The following is a 24,169-nucleotide window of genomic DNA, read 5'->3' as shown; positions in this document are numbered from 1 at the left end:
AAACTGATTTTGTTCTGTCAATTACAGTCATAAGATAATAAAACTAAAAGATAAACAAATTTCCAATTTCAAATACACTTGTCGGGTTTGCCACCTGATTGTACTGCGTAAATTCCACAATGTTTCATCGGTGCAATTGCTCGACGTCTTCAGGTGGTGATAGCTGCTGCTGTCACTGCAGGAGTGCAGCACTGCGTTAGTAACAGCAGCATTTACGACCACCTGAAGATTTCGAGCAGTTGCACCGGTGAAGCATTGTGGGATTTACACAGTACAATCCGGCGGCAAACCATACAAGTGTATTTGCAACAGATCCGTCGGAAAAAAACCTGGAAAGTCACACGTTTCCAATTGATAAAAACAAACATAAAAACAAAAACAGTACCTCGGAATATGTTCCACTTCAAACATTACAGTTTCTTCTCACTGTCATCTTGCATAATACCATAATACATTATTTACGAACCAACTGGTCCTCTTTTCACTTTTGAATGTGGTTGGGCATATTCCTTGCCACACTGTCTAGATAAACCTGTGGGACATTGTCCCATTCGTCCACAGCGGCCTCTACATTTCCCTGCAAGGTCTCTGGTGGGACATGGCGATTGCGAACCGCTCGTTTTAGCACGGCACGTGCATTCTCAATGCAGTTCAAATCTGTAGAATATGGAGGCAATTCCATCCGACTGATTCTACGCTTCACTAGGAAGGTGTTCACAAGATTGTGACGAAGATAGCGTGCACTGTCGTCCATCAGCGTGAATCCTTCTCCATTACGTTCACCAAATGGAGCCACAATGCGTGCAAAGATGTCATTCTCTCACGTATTGGCGCAAGGGGTGTTCTGCGGTCACACATAATTCCACCCGAAAACTTGACTGACCCACCCTGATAAGGGAGGCGACCAATGATACAGTTTGGGTGCAAATGTTGTCCTCTTTGCCTTCACACTCGAATATCAGTATTGATGATAGGGCTCTAATTAGAAAAGAACTTTCTGTCCCACCGGTGCCAAGTCCGGAACGAGTGGTTTCGTGCCCACGTGACACTTATCCCTCTCAAAATGCCTTGTAGCGGAAGAGACTTGAGAGGTCTTTTGGCACGTGGAGCTATTTTGTGTCGTTTGTGTTGACAACGCTCTTGTGAAGCTCCTTGGAACTGCCACCGTAGATGCGTAACATTGTATTCAGGGTTTCTTTCTTCTGTTATAAGCAGAATCGGTTCTGCACAGGTATTGTTTTACATCTGTGGCCACCTCTGCGACTATCCTCCACTGCCGCGCGGGGTAGCCGCGCGGTCTAAGGCCCCTTGCCACGGTCCGCGCGGCTTCCCCCTTCGTAGGTTCGAGTCCTCCCTGGGCATGGGTGTGTGTGTTGTCCATAGCGTAAGTTACTATAAGTTAGGTTAAGTAGTGTGTGAGCTTAGGGACTGATGACCTAAGCAGTTTCGTCCCATAAGATCTTACCACAAATGGTTCAAATGGCTCTGAGCACTATGGGACTTAACATCTGAGGTCATCAGTCCCCTATAACTTAGAACTACTTAAACCTAACTAACCTAAGGACATCACATACATCCATGCCCGAGGCAGGATTCGAAACTGCGACCGTAGCAGTCACGCGGTTCCGAACTGAAGCGCCTAGAACCGGTCGGCCACATCGACCGGCTATCTTATCACAAATTTAATTTACAATTTTTTTACAATCCTCAACTGATCCTGTCTCTAGAAACTGGTTCTAGATTCCAGAGACATCACTTTGAGTCATAATGAGATTATCTGCGACGTCCACCTGCCTCATTCCCTGCTCCGTTAGAGTGACTATACGGAGTCTGTGATGGTACGTTTTTCCTGTCCGAACGATCCTGATGCAACACAAACCCGTAATGACACACAGCAGAGGTACTGGAACGTTTACAGGTGACCATACTGCTTCCTCAAGTTAGAGACATGGACTGTTTCAGCTATAATTAAATTACAAATAAATCACTGTATTCATATCGTAACGCATTTCTGGATCACAACGTTCAATATTAAACTTTCGGCAATATGCAACATTTATTTTGACCGCTATATTTACAGTAGTCAGCTATAAAGGTTAAGAAGGAAATAATGTTTCACTTAAATATTTGGGTCATGATATATATTAACAGATCTAGGAGTGGGCGGAAGACACTATCCAGAAATACAAGAAAATCAGTGGATGACAGCGACACATAACACGGAACAGCATTAACACTAGCTTTCGATCTTTTGCCCTTTTCTGGAAAAATTACACAAATTCGTACACACAACCACACAGACATCTAAAGCACACTCCCGTAATGTGTGTACATTTTCTAGAGAAAGAGAAAGAGCTCGAAAGCTAGTGTGAATGCTGTTTCCTGTTGCGTGTCTATGGCACGGAGAAACAGCTGAAGTCAGCAAAATTAGAAAAGGCCCCGAGGACCCACGGAAAAACTACATCTACGTCTAAATGGATACTCTGCAAATCACACGTATGTTTCTGGCAGAGGGTTCATCGAACCACGTTCACAATAATGCTCCTTTTGTTTCAATCTAGAACAGCAGGCGGTAAAAACGAACACCTGTATCTTTCCGTGCGAGCTCTGATTTCCCTTATTTCATTATGATAATCGATTTTCCCTATGCATGTCGGCGTCAACAAAATATTTTCGTATTCGGAGGAAAAAGTTGGTGATTGAAATTTCTTAAAAAGATTCCGTCGCAATGAAAAATACCTTTGTTTTAATGACGTCCACCCAAAATCCTGTATATTGTTGGCGACAACCTCTTCCCTATTTCTTGATAACACAAAAGGTGCTGCTCTTCTTTGAACTTCGTCGACTGACTCCGTTAATCCTATCTGGAAAGAATCCCACACCGCGCAGCAGTACTCCAAAAGAGGACGAACAAGGGTAGCATAGGCAGTCTTTTTAGTAGATCTGTTGCATCTTCCAAGTCTCCCACCAATAAACCGCAGCCTTTGGTACGTCTTCTCCACAAGATTTTCAGTGTATTCTTTCCAATTGAAGGTGTTCGTAATCGTAATTTCTAGACGTCTAGTTGAATTTACGGCCTTTGGATTTGATTGATTTATTGTGTAACCAAAGTTTGACAGGTCCCTTTTAGCACTACGTGGATAATCTGACACTCTTCGTTATTTAGGATCAATCACCAATTTTCTCACCATACAGATGTCTTTTCTAAATCGTTTTGCAATTTGTTTTGATCTTCTTATGACTTTACTAGACGATAAATGACAGCATCATCTGCAAACAACCTAAGACTCCCAAATCGTTTACGTAGATAACGAACAGCAAAGGGCATATAACAGTACCTTGGGGAACGCCAGAAATCACTTCTGTTTTACTCGATGACTTTCCGTCAGTTGCTACGAACTGTGACCTCACTGGCAGGAAATCACGAATCCAGTCATACAACGGTTGGAACTTTAATAGTGGCAACAATTTATTACAGCTTGTACAAAACAGATACGTGTTTCAAAGTTCTACTGACCTTCAAAGTAATCACCAGTATTGTGTATAACCCATTGCCAGTGATGTAGAAGTCATAGGATACTCTTGGCCGTGCCACTTGTGTCGACAGTTCAGCGCCGCGACGAATTTGTAGCAGTTCTGAAGCGAATGCCGTATAGTGTTTCCTTCAGTTTACAAATCGAGTTGAACTCACGAGGAGTGCAGCAGGTGGTACAGCACTTAGCAGCCCCATCAGTCAAACAAATCAGTAACAACTTGCACTGTACGTGCTTGAGCATTGTCCTGCAAAATAATGGTCAGGTCCTGCAGACAGTGTCATCACTTCTGTCTCTAAGCTTGTCGTAGGTTGTGTTCCAAAAATGAACAACATATTTGTTGGGCAACAGACCGCATCTGTCGAACTGTCAACACAACTGGCACTGCTAAGAGTATCCTACAACTACCACATCGCTGGCGACGGGTTACACACAATGCTGGTGACTACTTTGAAGGTCAGTAAGTCTTTGAAACACGTATATATTTTGTACAAGCTGTAAATAAATAGTTGCCACTATTAAAGTTCCAACCTTCATATAACAGACGATATTCCATAATCGCGCAATTTTATTACTAGCCACTTGTGAGGTACAGTGTCGAAAACCTGGAAATCTAGAAATGTGGAATCAATTTGAAACCCCTTGACAACAGCCATCAACACTTGGTGTGAGTAAGGAGCTAGTTACGTTTGACAAGAACGATGTTTTCTAAATCCGTGTCGACTGTGAGTCAATAGACCTGCAAATTGCGTTAGCAGTAATGATCGACAAACCTACTGTAAGACGTCGTGGTCTCCTGACCTTCACTGCTTACATATTCCGCCCTCACAATCATATTCTGCACATCAAGACGCTTCATTCGAACCCAAACTCGATAAGATAAAGTCAATGTTGCATGAATTCATGTAAACGATATGCAAATAACAAGTAAATCACAAAATTAGTCGGGAGACACAAACCGCATGCCGGGGGCCAGTCCCTTCAGAGGACGACTCAACCTATCTATGTCGGTTGGCGACCACCCATAGAGCAGACAGCGTTTGCCCGAGTGAAAGGAAGAACGACCCCGTGTTCGGCTTAAAAGCAAATTCCGCTACATTGTGTGGGAGCGTCCAGCCTATTCATTCTTTACAAATGTAGCACGCAGTTTCAGAGATTTTCACAGGGAGACAGCAAACGCCAAACGCCGATGCTACAGATTTCCGGATTTATCACCTTAAACGAAACATCATTCTCCCGTTTAAGAAGAGCAATGCTGATTGGCAGACGATATTCCTGACGCCTTGAGCTGAAGAAGTAACGGAAGAGACCGAAAGATATACCCCATTACGTCTGGCATGGAGAGGGGCCTTTCTGTTGTCGCTCTTGGAGCGAGAACACATAACGAGAGCATGTGCGTTCGTACGTATACTCAAAGAGCAAGGAACAAGTCTCTCCTCAGTACTTCACTGGGAGAGCACCTCTGTCGAAAGCGAATCGGAGTGCGACTCTATATTGAGTCCTTGCGATTAAGCATTGTTCACTGTGTTGGCCGCCACACTTATTTGTGCGGTGTGAACAGACAGAGTTATAGTTAAACGCCTGCGAGCGAATTTTTGAGTGGCATCGCGGTGGACTGGTTCTCTGACTGGTGTACCACGCCAACAGTTAGACTAGGGGCGAATAGGAGTCCTTGACTTCATAAAGGCATAGGGAGAGTTTGATTGGCGAAGGTCAATCCAGATAGAATGAGAGTTATGTTATTTGTCAGCAGCGAGCGGCGCAGACAGCAGTCATTGCAGCTTACGGTATAGTGCGCTACAGCTCTTGCGAGCCCCATATTTCCTCCACGACAGTACACTTCACTGCATTTCACACGTGACAGCCACAAACATACCTAGCAACATTCTAACGGGTAATTATTCAAGTTGAGTAGGCGTGGCTCTCAGCCATTATGCCAAGTCAATAAGAATCTTAAACTTTGTATAGAAATTTCATTAGTGAATCCTATCCTTAAGAAGTAACTTCACATTCCGAAAAGAACCCGGAAATAACTTGTTCAGTTCATAACTAAAAGTGCCATTGTGATTTCTCAGAATTTTTGCAAAATAAATAGTAATTTTCGTTAGTTTCATGTTTTTCTTACACTGACTAGCACTACTCCAGTACCCAAGTATCCCACTAGTTATGTAAGAAATTTTGTGAATTTTTGTGTCATTTCCTTACAGTGGACGACTCCAGAAGATATTTACTGCTGAAAGTTTTTCAGGCATTTCTCTTTAGAACGTTAGGAGCGTCTGTCTGACTTCTGTAGTAGTGTGGGTGTGGAAATTTCATCTTGCAGGAGCCACAGGGTAGAGGGTACATCTCAGATTAATCCGTTGCGCAGAATAACAGAATAGCACCCACACGCACACACTACCATTCAGCTTCATTGACGTCCGTCTCTTATACAGTATTAGAAAACATTTCCATCTCTTATACGGCATTAGAAAATATTCTGTGCTCGAGGTATCTCGAACAGAATGGCCACATCTAAGGCAACCGCCATTCACTGCGAAAGTATCGGTCATGCTGAACCCAACTTGTGCTTTTCTCATATGACATCTTGAAAGCCATGGATCAAGGCAACCATTTCTTGATTCCCGAAAAGCATTTGCCTCAGTGCCACAACAGGTTTGCAAAATATGATCGAATGGAGTATTAAACCAAATTTATTCTGGATTGATGATTTATGGGTAGGAAGGACCCAACATTTTATCTTGAATGGAGAGTCATCGAGAGTATTAAACTGAGGCATGCCACAGGAAAGTGTCCTGCAGTACTCGTTGTGATTGTCGTAAATAATGATCTGACAGACAATATTAACAGCAGCCTAATACTTTTTTCAGATGATGCAGTTACGTAGAATTAAATGCTATCTGAAAAAACACCTGTACAAATATCCAGTTAGACTATATTAGGGTTTTTAAGTTGTGCAAAGATTGATACGTGGTTTGAATGCACAGAAATGTAAAACTGCTCGCATCACGAAACGAAACGTACGCAGTCCTATGTCTACAATATCAGTTAGTCACATTTGGAGTCAGTCAACTCAAACACGTTCCTGAGTCTTATTGTCTGACATGATCAAAACGGAGGTATGCGACCTTTGTAGTCGGATACATGAAATTGATGCGCAGTTGTGTATGATGGAATGAGGACAATGAAAATTTGTGGCGGATGGGGACTCTAACCCCTATTTCCCGCTTATCGCGAGCGGTTGCTTTAATCGTTTGGCTAACCGACACACTCCACGGCCAGACCCAAACTTTTACACGTCGTCAACCATGTGTCCATGGATGAATGTCCAGAGGGACATTGCATCGTACTTCTAAACAACAATGGAATTGCAATATCGTACTTATAATCAAGATCGCAATTTAATTTATTTGATAGCTGGTTTCGACTTATACAGGGTGGTCCATTGATAGTGACAGGGCCAAATATCTCACGAAATAAGCATCAAACGAAAAAACTACAAAGAAAGAAACTCGTCTAGCTTGAAGTGGGAAACCAGATGGCGCTATGGTTGGCCCGCTAGATGGCGCTGCCATAGGTCAAACGGATATCAACTGCGTTTTTTTAAATAGGAAGCCCCATTTTTTATTGCATATTCGTGTAGTACGTAAAGAAATATGAATGTTTCAGTCGGACCACTTTTTTCGCTTTGTGATAGATGGCGCTGTAATAGTCACAAACGTTAAAGTACGTGGTATCACATAACATTCCGCCAGTGCGAACGGTATTTGCTTCGTGATACGTTACCCGTGTTAAAATGGACCGTTTACCAATTGCGGAAAACGTCGATATCGGGTTGATGTATGGCTATTGTGATCAAAATTAACGGGTGTGTACTACGTATGCTGCTCAGTATCATGGACGACATCATCCAAGTGTACAGACCGTTCGCCGGATAGTTACGTTATTGAAGGAAACAGGAAGTGTTCAACCACATGTGAATCGTCAACCACGACCTGCAACAAATGATGATGCCCAAGTAAGTGTTTTAGCTGCTGTCGCGGCTAATCCGCACATCAGCAGCAGACAAATTGCACGAGAATCTGGAATCTCAAAAACGTCGGTGTTGAGAATGCTATATCAACATCGATTGCACCCGTACCATATTTCTATGCACCAGGAATTGCATGGCGACGACTTTGAACGTCGTGTACAGTTATGCCACTGGGCACAAGATAAATTACGGGACGATGACAGATTTTTTGCACACGTTGTCTTTAGCGACGAAGCGTCATTCACCAACAGCGGTACGTAAACCGGCATAATATGCACTATTAGGCAACGGAAAATCCACGATGGTTGCGACAAGTGGAACATCAGCGACCTTGGCGGGTCAATGTATGGTGCGGCATTATGGGAGGAAGGATAATTGGCCCCCATTTTATCGATGGCAATCGAAATGGTGCAATGTATACTGATTTCCTACGTAATGTTCTACCGATGTTACTACAAGATGTTTCACTGCATGACAGAACGGCGATGTACTTCCAAGATTATGGATGTCCGGCACATAGCTCGCGTGCGGTTGAAGCGGTATTGAATAGCACATTTCATGGCAGGTGGATTGGTCGTCGAAGCACCATACCATGGCCCGCACGTTCGCCGGATCTGACGTCCCTAGATTTCTTTCTGTGGGAAAAGTTGAAGGATGTTTGCTATCGTGATCCACCGACAACGCCTGACAACATGCGTCAGCGCATTGTCAATGCATGTGCGAACATTACGGATTGCGAACTACTCGCTGTTGAGAGGAATGTCGTTGCACGTATTGCCAAATGCATTGAGGTTGACGGAAATAATTTTGAGAATTTATTGCATTAATGTGGTATTTACAGGTAATCACGCTGTAATAGCATGCGTTATCAGAAATTATAATTTCAGAAAGGCACATGTATCACATTGGAACAACCGAAATAAAATGTTCAAACGTACCTACGTTCTGTATTTTAATTTAAAAAACCTACCTGTTACCAACTGTTCGTCTAAAATTGTGAGCCATATGTTTGTGACTATTACAGCGCCATCTATCACAAAGCGAAGAAAATGGTCCAACTAAAACATTCATATTTCTTTACGTACTACACGAATATGTAATAAGAAATGAGGGTTCGTATTTTAAAAAACGCAGTTGATATCCGTTTGACCTATGGCAGCGCCATCTAGCGGGCCAACCATGGCGCCATCTGGTTTCCCCCTACAAGCTAGACAAGTTTCGTTCTTTGCAGTTTTTTCGTTTGACGCTTATTTCGTGAGATATTTGGCCCGGTCACGATCAATGGACCACCCTGTATACGCGCCGTCTTCAGATCTATAACACAGCGAAGTGCATCTAAGAGGCATAGAAGTCCGAGTTGTCAATATAAGAATTCCAGCGAACGAAACATACTAAAACAACATACACTGTTTAGTGTACCACTCCCAAACGGCGGAATACATCGTCATAATTCGTGTGAGCAGGCTCGTTTGTTGAACAGTCTAATGAACTCCTATAAGGCTTGGCGCATAGCATCGACCAGTCTTCTGTCTTCTTTGACATGGACACTTCCTTGTTTACGAAGGCTTGCGTCATGAGAGACACAGGATGTTTGTGTCCTAGCTACGAATATGCAACGTCTAAAGTTACTTTAGAGTAGATGATGTGGTAAATATGATCACAGTGTCCACATATGTAAACTGCGTCATTCTGCCTGTATACATCACACATGACAAACTATTACATTGGGTAAGACTGGCAGCTCCATCCTATACTTCCTTGTCATGCATTGTTGCACTGTAGAAGTTATTGTCACGATTTAAATATGTTTTAGGATATATTACATCATTGTTCCGTTGTGTTGCATAAGGAACGATCCAGGTTAATCAGTGTATATTGTTTTGGTATGTACCGTTTGATGGAACTATTGTATCAACAATTTGAACTTCTATACCTTTCAGATACAATTTTCTATATTATAAATGTGAAGATGGCTTGTGTCTGAGCCGTGGGTAGTTATCAAATAAAATAAATTGCGATCTCGACTATCAAGGTTTTTTTTTTTTTTGAAGCCACAGCTTCAAGTTCCTGAGTATAACAATTTGTGAGGATATGAACTGGATTGATCACGTAGGCAGGTAGCAGACATCTGTTCATTGACGGGATACTGAAGAAACGCTGTCAATCTGAAAATGTGACTGCTTACAGACTCCTTGTACGTCTCATATGTTGTCAATTCGGTGTTCTTTCGTACACCTTTTCATGCGTGAAAATAAAATAAGTTTCACAGAGCCAGGTCAGGCGAGTAAGGTGCGTGGTGCACTGGAACCATGCCATTTTTAGCCAAAAACTGTCTAAGAGAGATGGCTATGTGTGCAGTTGGCGTTGTCGTGGTGGAAGGACCAATCTCCTGTCTGCCACAAATCGGGTGTTTTTTGACGAAAACTGTTGCGCAATCCTCTTAAAACTATCAAATAAAAGGTCTGATTGACGGTCTGACCTGGGGGAACAAATTTTTCAATATTTTCGTCAATTCAGGCAGTTGATGAACATCCAGAAAGAAGTCTGTAATCAATCGACGTGTCGCCATTTTTAAATCGATCAAACCACTCATACACTTGAGTTTTTCCATAGCGCCGTCATGGTAAGCTGTTTTCAACATTAAAACAGTTTCAGCAGCAGTTTTACCGAGTAAACTTGCCATCACAAAACACGAAACAAAAACAAAACAGCGCCATCAAAATCAATCACTGCAGATGAACAGAACAAGCCAGGTCGACAAAACAGGCAGCGCTATGCACGCCTAGCGGCAGAAATGCGTACTACAGAAACTCCGCCCACGCACTGTTTTTTTTCCCTTCTATTGCGAAGCAACGTTGGGCAGACTTCGTTGTACAAAAGTTTTTTTTAATGATGAGAGTCTGTCAAGATTTGAACATTATGTGTGAGCTTATTTGGTTCGATTAATATTTCACTACATTTTCTAAGCGCTTGCGTATTTTTTGTGTTTGAGACGAACATCTAGGGTCTATAGAACACATTATAGCGAACTTTCGTTCTCTAAGTAGGCTCAGTGATGAATTACATCCGAAATCGAAGACAGATCGGCCAAATTATTCTCAGAGAACGTTCGTCCTGGCGGCTCGGAATTGCGTCCATGATAAGGTCCCAGAACTAGTGTCGTTTATTAAAGGTCACAATGTCCAGATAGTATCAGGAACAGAAAGCTGGTTGAAACTGAGAGTGATATACACCAGGGATAGTTTAGACGTCAATGGTGGTAGTGTATTTATTGCAGTAAAGAATTCTGTATGTGAAATAATCTGGGTCATTTTAAGCATTAAAGGTGGGTCCAACGTGGTATTTGGACACTTAATAGACCGCCTATGGCAGAAGCTGAAGGGGTAGAGCACTTCAGAGAGAACTGGCAGAATATGATGATAGTTGCCTCATGACACTGTTGTAATAAAGGAGACCTCAAGTTTGTCAGCTGTAGAATGTGACACTGTGCTGAAAGTCACAAAACACTTGTTTGACCTATTATTGAGTACTCCTCGTCCTTCTTGGACCATTACCAGATTGGATTAATAGAAGAAATAAGCAAGAGCCAACGATCGTTCAGTCGCCGCGGAGCGTTAACGGAGCTGCTCAGCAGATGCAGTGGCAAGCGCTAAGAGATGTTACGTGTCACGCAGAAGTTTATCGTTGAAATTCTCAGAGAGGACATGCGGAAAGAGTCTGCCAACTTATTACTTCCTCGAACATACGTCTCGCGAAACGACGACAGCGAGAAATCTGAGAAATTAGAGCGATACAGAGATTTATCGAGAATGCGCCTTCAGCCAATGGAACAGGAAAGGAGGAATCAGGTGTTATACCAGAAGAATCCTCCGCCAAGGTGCCTTGTTGAGTATAAAGAAGATGTAGATGTAATTCACTGCGCCAAGAAATCAGTGTCGGAACAGGACTGGCTCTGAGCACTATGGGACTTAACAGCTGAGGTCATCAGTCCCCTAGAACACAGAACTACTTAAACCTAACTAACCTAAGGACATCACACACATCCGTGCCCGAGGCAGGATTCTAACCTGCGACCGTAGTGGTCGCGCGGTTCCGGACTGAAGCGCCTAGAACCGCTCGGCCACACCAGCCGGCCTCGGAACAGGAACTACAGACACAACTGTCAATACTATTTGAAATATTTTAAGGAATCATCCATGTCAAATAAACGACGCAAAGTGTGTAACTGTACGCGTACACGAAAGACATCTCACGCAATTTGGCACGGGAGCCAACTAGTCAGATACGGCAATCAACGTAGCGATTCGTGGTGAGACGATACGCCTAATATTAGTATTTTGGAGGACAATAAACGAGAACCAGAAGTAGACATGAGAGAAGAACGTAAAGAAGAGCACAAAAAATGGTTCAAATGGCTCTGAGCACTATGGGACTCAACTTCTGAGGTCATTAGTCCCCTAGAACTTAGAACTAGTTAAACCTAACTAACCTAAGGACGTCACACACATCCATGCCCGAAGCAGGATTCGAACCTGCGAACGTAGCGGTCTCGCGGTTCCAGACTGCAGCGCCTAGAACCGCACGGCCACTTCGGCGGGCGAAGAGCGCAATTGCCCGGGGTTATAGCAAATGAAACAATAAAAGTGGGATTAGTTAGATTGCTTGATATACGGGAAGAAAACATGTGAGAAAAATCTACTGATGAAGAGGAAGGAGATGCCATAGTAGAAAGCGGAAAGAGAAAAGATATTAATCTTTGTAAGTCTGTCTTTGTAGGAGATGGTGGTTGCGACGTCAATCTGAAGCAAATAGCAGTACATCTCCAGCCATAAATTTCGAATATTCACTATGCTACCGGTTTCAATATTGTATTATAACAGGTAGAGAATGAAGAGTTCGAAATTTACGGCTGAAGGTATACTGCCTGCCTGCTTCAAGAAGACAGCGAAACTTCTTAATTTATTTAATTCTGAAACTGCTGAGTGACACTGAATGCCAGTTAACCTCCTTAAACTGCTGAGTGAAACTGACGTACTGTCACTTTGCTAGTCTTTATCATTTTATCACTGAGCTACAGAATTTGCCCTGACAAACACAACTCAAATTTCTCCTATTCATTAATTACCCACAATATTCAAGGATAACGCGATCTGACTGCCTTAAAATTAACTGTAAAGAATGGCCCTGAATTAGAAGAAATCCTAACAATAACCAATACATTTCATATGTCACTTACCTCGCAGAAAACCTTCATTACACGAACTACAGCAATACAGTAAGCATCAATACAACCAGCTAAATAAAAAGATTCTAACTACTGTAGGCTGTAACTACTAATAGGCATGTGGTTAGCAAAGGACAGATTTTGTTGCACAGCAAACAATGTATTTAGCAGATTTTACCTTAATCATGTGACAACCAGTTCGAAAAATTATATAATCGTCAGTAATTCCGTTATCATTTTACATTATATCTCCGTGACGGATACACGTCCAGACAGTCCGCTCGTGCTAATACTGCAAACCTCCAAAAACTGCTAATTATTAACCTCTAACCTCCATCACTGCTGGCTATTCACTTCCAACTGCCGTCACTGCTGGCTGTACACTTAAAACTGCCATCGCTGTTGGCTGTTCACTTCCAACTGCGAGTCCGACCAGCCACGGGGTCTCTTACCGGGGGCACACACCGCTGTCAGTGATATTAATGCAGTCTATAGCGCTGCCAACACACGAACACATAAACAGGCTACTTACAACAGTAATGTTGATGTTTTGTTGTTGTTGGATGTTATGAGAGCAAAAATGTAGATATGGAAAGGGGGGGGGGGGCAGCGGGTCCAGAGGAAAATAAAGAAACTAGTACGTTAAAAAGTGCAGTGAGCAATAGAGAAGGATATTATTTCTCTGAAGAAGATAATATTAGCAAGGATGAAAAAGGGAACATAAAGAGATGTAGAAGAATGAAAATGAGGAGGAGGATAAGAAAGAAGATGGAAAAAATGTTAAGAACGAAGACGAAGAAGGAAGAAGACGAAGAAAAAGTGAAATAGTGGGGGCTTAGTAAGGTAGAAGATGAAGAAAGGGAAGAATTAGCAGCAGGAGCAACTTAAATGAGCAGTGGTATGCATTTGAAAATGCAAAACAGCGTTGAAATTCGTCAGACGGAGTCAACAATAACTGGAGGACTGAGATTGCTTTCAGTGAGTAAATAAGAATCACAAAGAGCAGCAAAAACTCATTTGCTAGCCAATGAAGAGCAGGTGAGTGAGAAAGCAAGGGTACCTAATATACACAGGTACGTACTACTACCTCAAAGAAGCAGAATCAGTCCCGAGAAAAGAATCAAGAAGCAATCTGATAAATCAAGTAAAGCTAGCAGTTGGGTGGTATCAGCTATATGTCCCTAACGGAAGGTGGAAGACTGTTTATTGAGAGAAGATGAAAGGAAAGAACAAATTCATGTCAGATTTCATAGAGATGCAGTTGGTATTCATTGACTTCGGCAGTGACGGTGGGCAGGACACGAAACAGTGAAGAGTATTGACTGTTGATATGACTGTCAGCCCAAGAGGGGCGTGGCTGTCTGGCCGCGAGTAGCGTAGTGCGCGTACGCAGACAAGTGAACGGAAAAAACAGAGAGCAGGCGACAGATCAGCTGAGAGCTGTCAACTGGGTGTGGCGTTGCACAGCCAACTGGAGAGTTCGTGTTTGGATGGTTGAATAAGAATAAAATGAAGTTGTTATTGTAAATTTCAGTTGAGTTAATGTTCTCGTAAGCTTTATATCTCACGCTTTCGGACATTTTTCAAAATTTGTGCTATGATATTGAATACAGTGGGGTGACAAAAATGGGATAGTGATATCCACATGTACAGAAGGTGGTAGAATCGCTTACGCAATGTATAAAAGGCCAGTGAATTTGCATTGGAGGAGCTGTGAAAAGGTTTCCGACGTGATTATGTTGCACAGCAGGAATTAACAGACTTTGAATATGTAAGAGTAGTTGGAGCTACATGCATGGGACAACCTATTTCGGAAATCGTTAAGGGATTCAATATTCCGAGATTCTCAGTGTCAGGAGTGTGCCGAGAGAACCAAATTTGGGGAATTATCTCTCACGACGGACAACTCAGTGACAACGACCTTCACTTAACGACCGAGAGCAGCGGTGTTTGCGTAGAGTTGCCAATGATGACAGACAAACAACACTACGTGGAATAATCGCAGAAATCAATGTGGGACGTACGGCGAACGTATCCGTTAGGACAGTGCGGCAAAATTTGACGTTCATGGGTTACGGTAGAAGACGACCGTCGCGAGTTCGTTTGCTAATAGCACGACATCGCTTGCAGTGCTTGTCCTGGGCTCATGACCATACCAGTTGGACGCTATGTTGGAAAATCGTGGCCTGGTCGGACGAGTCCCGATTTTAGTTGGTAAGAGCTGATGGTAGGGTTCGAGTGTGGCGCAGATCTCACGAAGCCAGGGACCCAAGTTGTCAACAAGGCACTGTGCAAGCTAGTGGTGGCTCCATAATGGTGTGGGCTGTGTTTACATGGAATGCAGTGGGTCCTCTGGTCCAACGGAATCGATCATTGACTGGAAATGGTTATGTTCGGCTACTTATAGACCATTTGCAGTCATTCATGGACTGTACGTTCCCAAATAATGATGTCAAAACTGTTCGCGATTGGTTTGAAGAACATTCTGAGTGAATGATTTGGTCACCCAGATTATACGACATGAATCACATTGAACATTTATGGCACATAACTTAGAGGTCAGTTCGTGCACAAAATGCTGCACCTGCAACACTTTTGCAATTATGAACGACTATAGTGGCTCCATATTTCTACAGGGGACTTCCAACGACTTGTTGAGTCCATGTTACGTCGAGTTGCTGCATTACGCCTTGCAAAAAGGAGAGACACCATATTACGAGGTATCCCATGATCTTTATCGCCTTAGTGTTAATGCCTGAGGCAGATGCCTCGAAATGTTGTCTGGTTGATAACTTTTCTTTTTCTTCTTCTTTTATGCCATGCATATTGAATGACATATGTAAACTTACGCAGGGTACCTACATCTACATGGATACTCTGCAAACTACATTCAAGTGCCTCGCAGAGGGTTCATCAAACCACCTTCACAATTCTCTATTATTCCAATCTCGTATAGCGTGTAGAAAGAATGAACACCTATATCTTTCCGTGCGAGCTCTGATTTCTCTTATTTTATGGTGGTGATCGTTCCTCCCTATGTACGTCGTTGTCAACAAAATATTCTCGCATTCGGAGAAGAAAGTTGGTGATTGGAATTCCGTGAGAAGAATCCGTCACAACGAAAAGCGCCTTTCTTTTAATGATTTCCGGCCCAAATCCTGTATCATTTCTGTGACACTCTCTCCCATATTTCGCGATAGTACAAAACGTGCTGCCTTTCTTTGAACTTTTTCGATGTGCTCCGTCAGTGCTATCTGGAAAGGATCACACAGCGCGCAACAGTATTCTAAAAGAGGTCGGACAAGTGTAGTGTAGGCAGTCTCCTTAGTAGATCTGTTACTTTTTCTAAGTGTCCTGCCAATAAAACGCAGTCTTTGGTTAGCCTTCCCCATAACATTTTCTATGTGTTCCTTCCAATTTAAGTTGTTCGTAATTGTAATACCTAGGTATTTAGTTGAATTTACGTCTTTTAGATTAGACTGATTTATCGTGTCACCGAAGTTTAACAAGTTCCTTTTAGCACTCATGAGGATGACTTCACACTCTTCGTTATTTAGGGTCAACTGCTACTTCTCGCACCATTCAGATATCTTTTCTAAATAGTTTTGCAGTTTGTTTTGATCTTCTGATGACTTTATTAGTCGATAAACGACAGCGTCATCTGCAAACAACCGAAGACGGCTGCTCAGATTGTCTCGAAATTCGTTTATATAGATAAGGAACAGCAAAGGGCCTATAACACTACCTTGGGGAACTCCAGAAATCACTTCTGGTTTACTCGATGACTCTCTGTCAATTACTACGAACTGTGACCTCTCTGACAGGAAATCACAAATCCAGCCACATAACTGAGACGATATTCCTTTAACACGCAATTTCACTACGAGCCGCTTGTATGGTACAGTGCCAAAAACCTTCCGGAAATGCAAAAATACGGAATCGATCTGAAATCCCTTGTCAGTAGCACTCAACACTTCATGTGAATCATGAGCTAGTTGTCTTTCACAGGAACGATGTTTTCTAAACCCATGTTGAGTGTGTGTCAATAGACCGTTTCCTTCGAAGTAGTTCATAATGTTCGGACTCAATATATGTTCTATATATGTTCCTGCTGCATATCGACGTTAACGATATGGGCCTGTAATTTATTGGATTACTCCTACTACCTTTGCCGGGCGGAGTGGCCGTGCGGTTCTAGGCGCTACGTTCTGGAACCGAGCGACCGCTACGGTCGCAGGTTCGAATCCTGCCTCGGGCATGGATGTGTGTGATGTCCTTAGGTTAGTTAGGTTTAATTAGTTCTAAGTTCTAGGCGACTGATGACCCTAGAAGTTAAGTCGCATAGTGCTCAGGGCCATTTGAACCATTTGAACCTACTACCTTTCTTGAATATTGGTGTGACCCGACTGTTGTAACTACAAATGAAAATGGTGAGTTCAGGAGAATGAAAAAGCAAATAATCCTAATATACATTTGTCCAGGAACCAATAGTTTTCGCAATATGACGTACGCACACCTGCAGTCACGCCAGCGTGACAACACTATTAATGCCTAAAGCTTCGTTTATTTCGAAATATCGAAAGTGAGGCGTAAATCAGAAAGGGATAAATTGCGGTCGTTTGATTTTGTAAAAATGCCGGCTACCGAAGTACTGGTAAATATCGTTGTTCATGTGTCGTTAATACCATGGTCTACCAGCTCCTACGACTTGAACCTGTTGCATTCTTTTATAAGGGGATATTTAAAAGCTTTAGTGTATTGGAGTCTTACTGATATTGTTGGTGAATTCCAGGAGCGCATTGTGGACGGTTGTCAGTGTATCTGGAAGGCGCGTGTGAGCTTTTAACTTGTACGGGCACTGATGAGGAAACGTACTGAAACCTGTCTCCACATGAACGGTGGCCAGGTTGAACATTTGTCGTAATGTGTTTGTCTTCAGGTGCGTACCTGCGATCGGATCCTTGGACCTTCTGTGTTTCATTAGCCTCTGCTCGCCCCTTTCAAATGGCTCTGAGCACTATGGGACTTAACATCTGAGGTCATCAGTCCCCTAGAACTTTGAACTAATTAAACCTAACTAACCTAAGGACATCACACACATCCATGCCCAAGGTAGGATTGGAACCTGCGACCGTAGCGGTCGCGCTGTTCCAAACTGAAGCACCTAGAACCGCTCGGCCACACTGGCCGGCGCTCGCCCCTTTCGTTTGTACCTCTAACAGTTAAACTCCAAGTACGTAAAATGCATTCGTATGTATATTTTCTGACGCAAAGGTACTGTACACATAGAAATTAAAATAAAGTAAAATGAAGACCGATACAGCTGTAGCAGTCTGGCTAGTCTGAACTGACTATACTGGTGTTTCCCTCAGGATAATATAAAACGAGACGTAGCCTGACTCTGGCTTTTCAGAAGCCAACTTGTGGGCATGCTTTTGGAACGGCCGGTAGGATTGTTGACGGCATCCATTTGGCCATTCTCTAGACATTGGCTGCGCGCCCAAACAGGAGGGGAGAAAACCGCCGACTCACCACAGACACTCGCAGCTGCCAGCACGCGTTCACACCCCAAACAGGCACGCGCCACAGAACAGTCAATGTGTGATTCGCAAAAAAATGTGCTCCTCTAAGAAAAGTTATACTGCAACTGAAAACTAACACTTCAACAGCAAAAATATTGAAAATATTGAGGCTTTACCGACGAACTAGTTATAGAAATGCTGCTCCGTCTGCTACCAACCGGCTTCATTCACTTGATATTAAACTCTGATTAGATGTATCTATTTTAATTAACAGTAGTAATTTTAGGGTTTAACTTTCCTCCTTTTAGTTTTGCTGAATTATTAATTTACATAATTTAAACATATTAGCTTTGTACCTAAATCCTTAAATGTATGGCTGCAGACTTTATGTATTTCTTAATATTTGCTGTTGTGGCCAATGATAAATGAAAGTTGTAGAAGTGGTTCTTGGGCGAGACGTCGGATAGCCTTGTGAAATCTCCACAATAGCTCATAGGTGCAATTGTTCGACCACGTGAGTCATTGGTTTGCAACCTTCCAGACACAAATATCCCTGAATATAATCAATTAGTTAGTACCACCCACCCCTCCCCACCTCCCACCCACATTATCACTTCACCAAATTTTAGAATAACAAGGGGTATTCTTTGAACATCTTTATTTTTCAAACGACAAAAGGTAAATCATATTTACTTTTTGTAGGCATTCTTTTAAACCACGAACTAATGAGTCAATGAGACAATTGGAACTCCGTATTTTTAACAAGCTTTTTTCAAAACTGAGGAATACTCAGTGGATGGTGAGTGCTACCTGCAAGTCCCTCTCAGAAAAGAAAGCTAACTATCCTCATTGAGGGCACACTCCTGTTACAAAACTAGCTTCCTCTGCGACGCTCATCTCTCTAGAAACACTTGCCTCACTCATATCACGTACCCCAGTTTAAGCCAACCAAGTTAAAGCGTGTGCACTTTGCATATTGTTTGTGAATCACTTGGTTGCTGGACTCGTTACTTTTGGACGAACAGAAATTGGTAGACTTCGGGCTGACAATTATTCGCGTCCACCGCCTCGAATAATAATAATAATAAAGTACTGTGTAAGCTATACAGCAATCTAATAGACATTACATAGTTACTGTTGTGATATGCTGTCAATTAGTATGTTTATCTGTTGCGAAGTGAATAATGAACCAATTTCTAGCCATTGCGGGAACTACCTACAACTCGAAGTAGGAATTTTCATGGAATATCCAAGAATATGTGATGATACAATTTTGCTCTCGTACACGCGTGGACGGACCATGTGAGGAATATATTGTTCATACATTCGTTTCCTAAGCTGTAACGTCCAGCACACTGCGTCACGTGGCATTGCCAGTATTACGAGTGCATGCTGAAAATTCATGCATCCGAATTTTTTATGGGAAAACTCTTAAAGCTTTTTAATAAAACAGACTTTATTAACATTCTAAATTACAGTTAGCAAAAGGAGGAAACTATATATATAAAACGTCATAAAAAGGGGGATGTAAGAACATAATCGGTGGAGAAAATGGAGTACACTGACATGGAGGCGTTCATTGTGGACAGTTAAAAATGTCGACATAAAGTGAAAAAAACACAGTTGGCGATTCATGGAGCACATAAAATACACTGAAGTCACATGCACAAAATAAATATTGGCCACAGTATTAAAACGCTCCAGACTGAAGACACTTGAAAACCACTGTAAAAGACAGAGCACATACGACGAAGAATAAAAGCTGCCAGTAATGACCAGCTGAGGGAGAGGAGGCTTGAGAGTAGGGAAAAAGAGGGGAGGGTGCAGCAGGGAAGGGGGGGGGCTGGAGTTGCTGGGATGAAAAGAAAAGGGGGGGTCAGTGGGCGCACCAAGGGGCAGAAAACGGGCATGGTGGGAGATGGAGAGGGAAGGCAAGTCAGGAGGGAGACACAGAAGGGGTGCACTGGAAAGCGAAGAGCAGTGAAGGAGGGAGGAAAACTGCTCAGGGGAAAGGAGGAGGAGGGGAGAGGGAGCCCTGAGGAGTGGGAGCGGGGAAGGTAGGGTTAGAGTTGGTAGGAAGGGTAGATATCAGGGTGAAGCTCATCGTCTGGGACTGGAAGGTGCTGGAAGTTGTGCTGGAAAGGAGGTGGAGGGTGTGGAGATGGAGAGAGAGTGAGACACGCAGCAATGGCCTGGGGGTAGAGAAGATAGAGGGCACCAGGGGATGTGGGGGGGCTGATCTGCGGATGATGTATATACATGGTGTGAATGTTTTCGAGGAAAAGGTGATGGTGTGGGAAGGGGATGGCAGGGTCAGAAATCCAGGCGATGCTGGCATAACAAAGGATGGAGCAGATCAAGGACTTGCAGGTGTGAAGGATGGTGGAAGCATGCAGTCCTCACGTCCAGCTGGACAGGAGTTTCAGGAGGTGGAGTCTAGTGTGGGCTTTGTGTTGGATTGGGGAGTCCAGGTGAAGAGACAATTGAGGGTGAGGCCAAGATATATCAGGGTAGGAGTGAGGTGAATAGGATGACCATAAATGGTGAGGTAAAAATCGTGGAGCCAGAAGGGGCAGGTGGTAAAACCTGTGATGTTTGTCTGTGTCTTGGAAGCATTGATGCGAAGGAGCCACTAGTTGCACCAGGCAGTGAACTGGTTGAGGTGGGTTTGAAGGGTACGTTGGGACCGTTGAAGGGTAGGATAAAGGGCTAGGAAGGCGGTGTCATCAGCATACTGCTAGTTCACGGTGTTGGCTTTATAGCAAAAATTGGCGCAAACACGCATGTGCATTGGCGCCCACCACAGGAGCGTCCTCTATCGACATGTGTGCCCTCTGCAAATACTGTTCCATTTGTGGAGCGCAGGCGCACGAGTATAGGTGAAACTGAATGTCTACCCGTCGGAAAGCGCGCTTACGGAGCTGGAAACAAATGTCAAATGTCGCCAGACGTGCCATTATGAACCAAATGTTTTCTCTCAGAAGAAATTAAAAAGGTCACTGGGTCCCAAGCCTTGTCCAGTTGAAAGCCTCCACCTCGATTTATAAGATCTTGTGCTAGACGTACTTCCACGGATTCTTTGATTACTGAATCCCAAAAAGATCTCGCTGGAGCCAAGATTTTTGTGGCAGAATAATACGCAGAGTGGCCCATGATAATGCAATGCTCAGCTACAAGCGACTCAATGGATTGTGTAAGGCGAGTGTGGCGTTTTTGCTATTGAACCGACACCGTGAACTAGCAGTCTCCAGCGGTGGACACTCACCTGAAGGTGATGGTCTACTCCCAGTCGAAATACTATGGCAAGAAGTCAATATGATCCGACTGCAATCCTAAAACCTCACAGAATACTCAGTGTGCCAGGAAAACTTCAAGAATCACATGAGTTTGGTCCGTGAAGATGGATGGGTGTTAAGTGCTGATCGCGAGGAGAGGAGATGGGGAGTTGTAGCGGGGTGTCGTGGCAGTGAGCTTGTACAGGAGGGAGGCAGAACATGGTGCTCTTGGGAATTATTTTATTGATCTAATCGGAGATATTATTATTACAGAAGGAATATTATCAATATGCACTGAATGAGATGCATTTATTAAGATAGATACAATTTTGACAAGGTTGGTATTTAAGGTAACGAGTGAAAATATTTTACCTTAGTGCGGCAGCATTTAGTTAGACATTGTTGGTTCAACACAGACATACAAATGAAGCATTTCTTGCTGTTTTTACAAAGTTCTGTCACAGTCAATGTTAATGCATTTGAAAAGGCGAAAAGAATTTAGTCATTAACATGAGGACTTTTGTGTTAGTATGAATTTTCATGTTGAGTTACATTTTTGTATTTCTCAAGTGTTGATCTTATGTAATCCTAATTTGTAACGAAATATTTTCTTATTAATTGCTATACCTTCAACGTGAAATTTTGTAAGTGGGATGGTGTCAAGAAATTCTTTTTTGAGATGATTTTTTTTATATACAGGTCTTTGAGAAGAATTTTTGTCTAAAGAGTAATTCACATTATCTTATGTCATTATACCTGATGATCATTTTTTTATGGGGATTAAATTTTATGAAAAACAAGTTTGCATTTTGCATGTATTTGAGACAGCGAATTGCACTACCGCGATTATCTGCAGTTAGCAGAAGCTCAGAAACTGAGACATGCCTTTCCTTCTTTTTGCAAGAGAACAGTTACACAGCGTTTTCCATTGCGACACAGATAAGCCAAATGCAGGAGATAACGATTTTTCAAATTCGCATGGTCACTTAACCGTACTGAGTTTAATTATTCTCATTAAAGTTTGTCATTTATTTTGTAACATACAGTGCTGGTTCAGGGAGGGGACATTAAATTTATTTTCTCACAATCAGATCTGCTTCTTGTTCTCGCAAGCTGATTTAGTTCTTAACTATAAACGTTAGGTCAGCTTATACACTTGTTTCTTTTTTATGATTGGAATTTTTTGGTATGCAACAGCTAACATTCATAAAAAAGAATGTACACTCAGAAAGAGGCAATCTAGAAGTAAAGCAAAAAGGGGCACATTCACAAAATCTTCCTTATATCTTTAATTTATTAAGATAACATTCACACATCACTTTCTTTGTCAGGCAGTATGTGTATAAAATGTTTAACAGGGAGTCATAACCTGATCAGAAAGCAAACATGCAGAATATTTGTTGATGTATTTAGGAAGAGTCCATATGTAGTTTCTGCTCGCATTTAAAATGTTAACGTTACTACTGCAGACTCTGATTAACTGTACTATTATAAAATTATGTGCCATAACTTAAGAGATAGTATTTGTAATTTTAAATGTCCTCCATGTCATGGTTATGAGGAGAAAGTATTTAAGGGTGTTACATCTTAGTTGACCGTTCTGTGCATACCGAATCAACAGTTCAGACCTTGTTTACTCACCAAGTATTGACCCTGCACTTTATTTCGGAAGTTGCAGTTTTATCGGAGCACGCTTCACTGTTATTATTTGTTAATTAATACATATAACTTACAATTTATTTTTATGTTGCTATTGCTTTTACTTACAGAACACAAAGACATCAAAAACAAGCTATGTGACGAGGAAAAACATTTTTAAACATAAGATTTATCTGCTTTAGAGATAATCAGTACATTCCTATCTGCAAAATAAAGATTCATCAGATCTGATCCATTTACGCATATTTCTTCTTTTTTTTCTCTAGTGCTACTAATAATATTTTTGATGAGTTGGAACCTTTTTGCTGATTCGTCTGTCCCGCTCCCGGTGAAGTACAATGGAAGTTATAGCGCCCGCATCTCGTGGTCGTGCGGTAGCGTTCTCGCTTCCCACGCCCGGGTTCCCGGGTTCGAATCCCGGCGGGGTCAGGGATTTTCTCTGCCTCGTGATGGCTGGGTGTTGTGTGCTGTCCTTAGGTTAGTTAGGTTTAAGTAGTTCTAAGTTCTAGGGGACTGATGACCATCGATGTTAAGTCCCATAGTGCTCAGAGCCATTTTTTGAAGTTATAGCGTTGACTTACATAGTTTTCAAAACTCGGACAAGGGTTGGTCCCATGATTCGCTAAGGCTTTTACTATTGAGTTTGTTGAAACTGAGCCAAAAGCTTCCTCTAAATCTGCGGATTTATCCAAAGTGGGAGTTCACACTTTTGTCCCATTCTGCAATTTCCTTCGCCTCTTACAAATGATCCGTTGTGGTACACCCACTTCAAATGCAAGCTATTACCTAGTTCAAAATCATTTTTCAGTTTAGTTGGTGTTATCTGTAGTCAGTATCTCATACGTTATAGATGGTAGGTAGTTTGTTCTATAGCTATTTCTGTTTTATCTGCCTTCTTTGTCGTGAATTAGAAAATCCACAAC

The sequence above is a fragment of the Schistocerca piceifrons genome, chromosome 4, assembly GCF_021461385.2.
Source record: "Schistocerca piceifrons isolate TAMUIC-IGC-003096 chromosome 4, iqSchPice1.1, whole genome shotgun sequence".
Lineage (NCBI taxonomy): Eukaryota > Metazoa > Arthropoda > Insecta > Orthoptera > Acrididae > Schistocerca > Schistocerca piceifrons.
The sequence above is the reverse complement of the archived record's forward strand: the minus strand, read 5'-3'. Positions refer to the sequence as shown.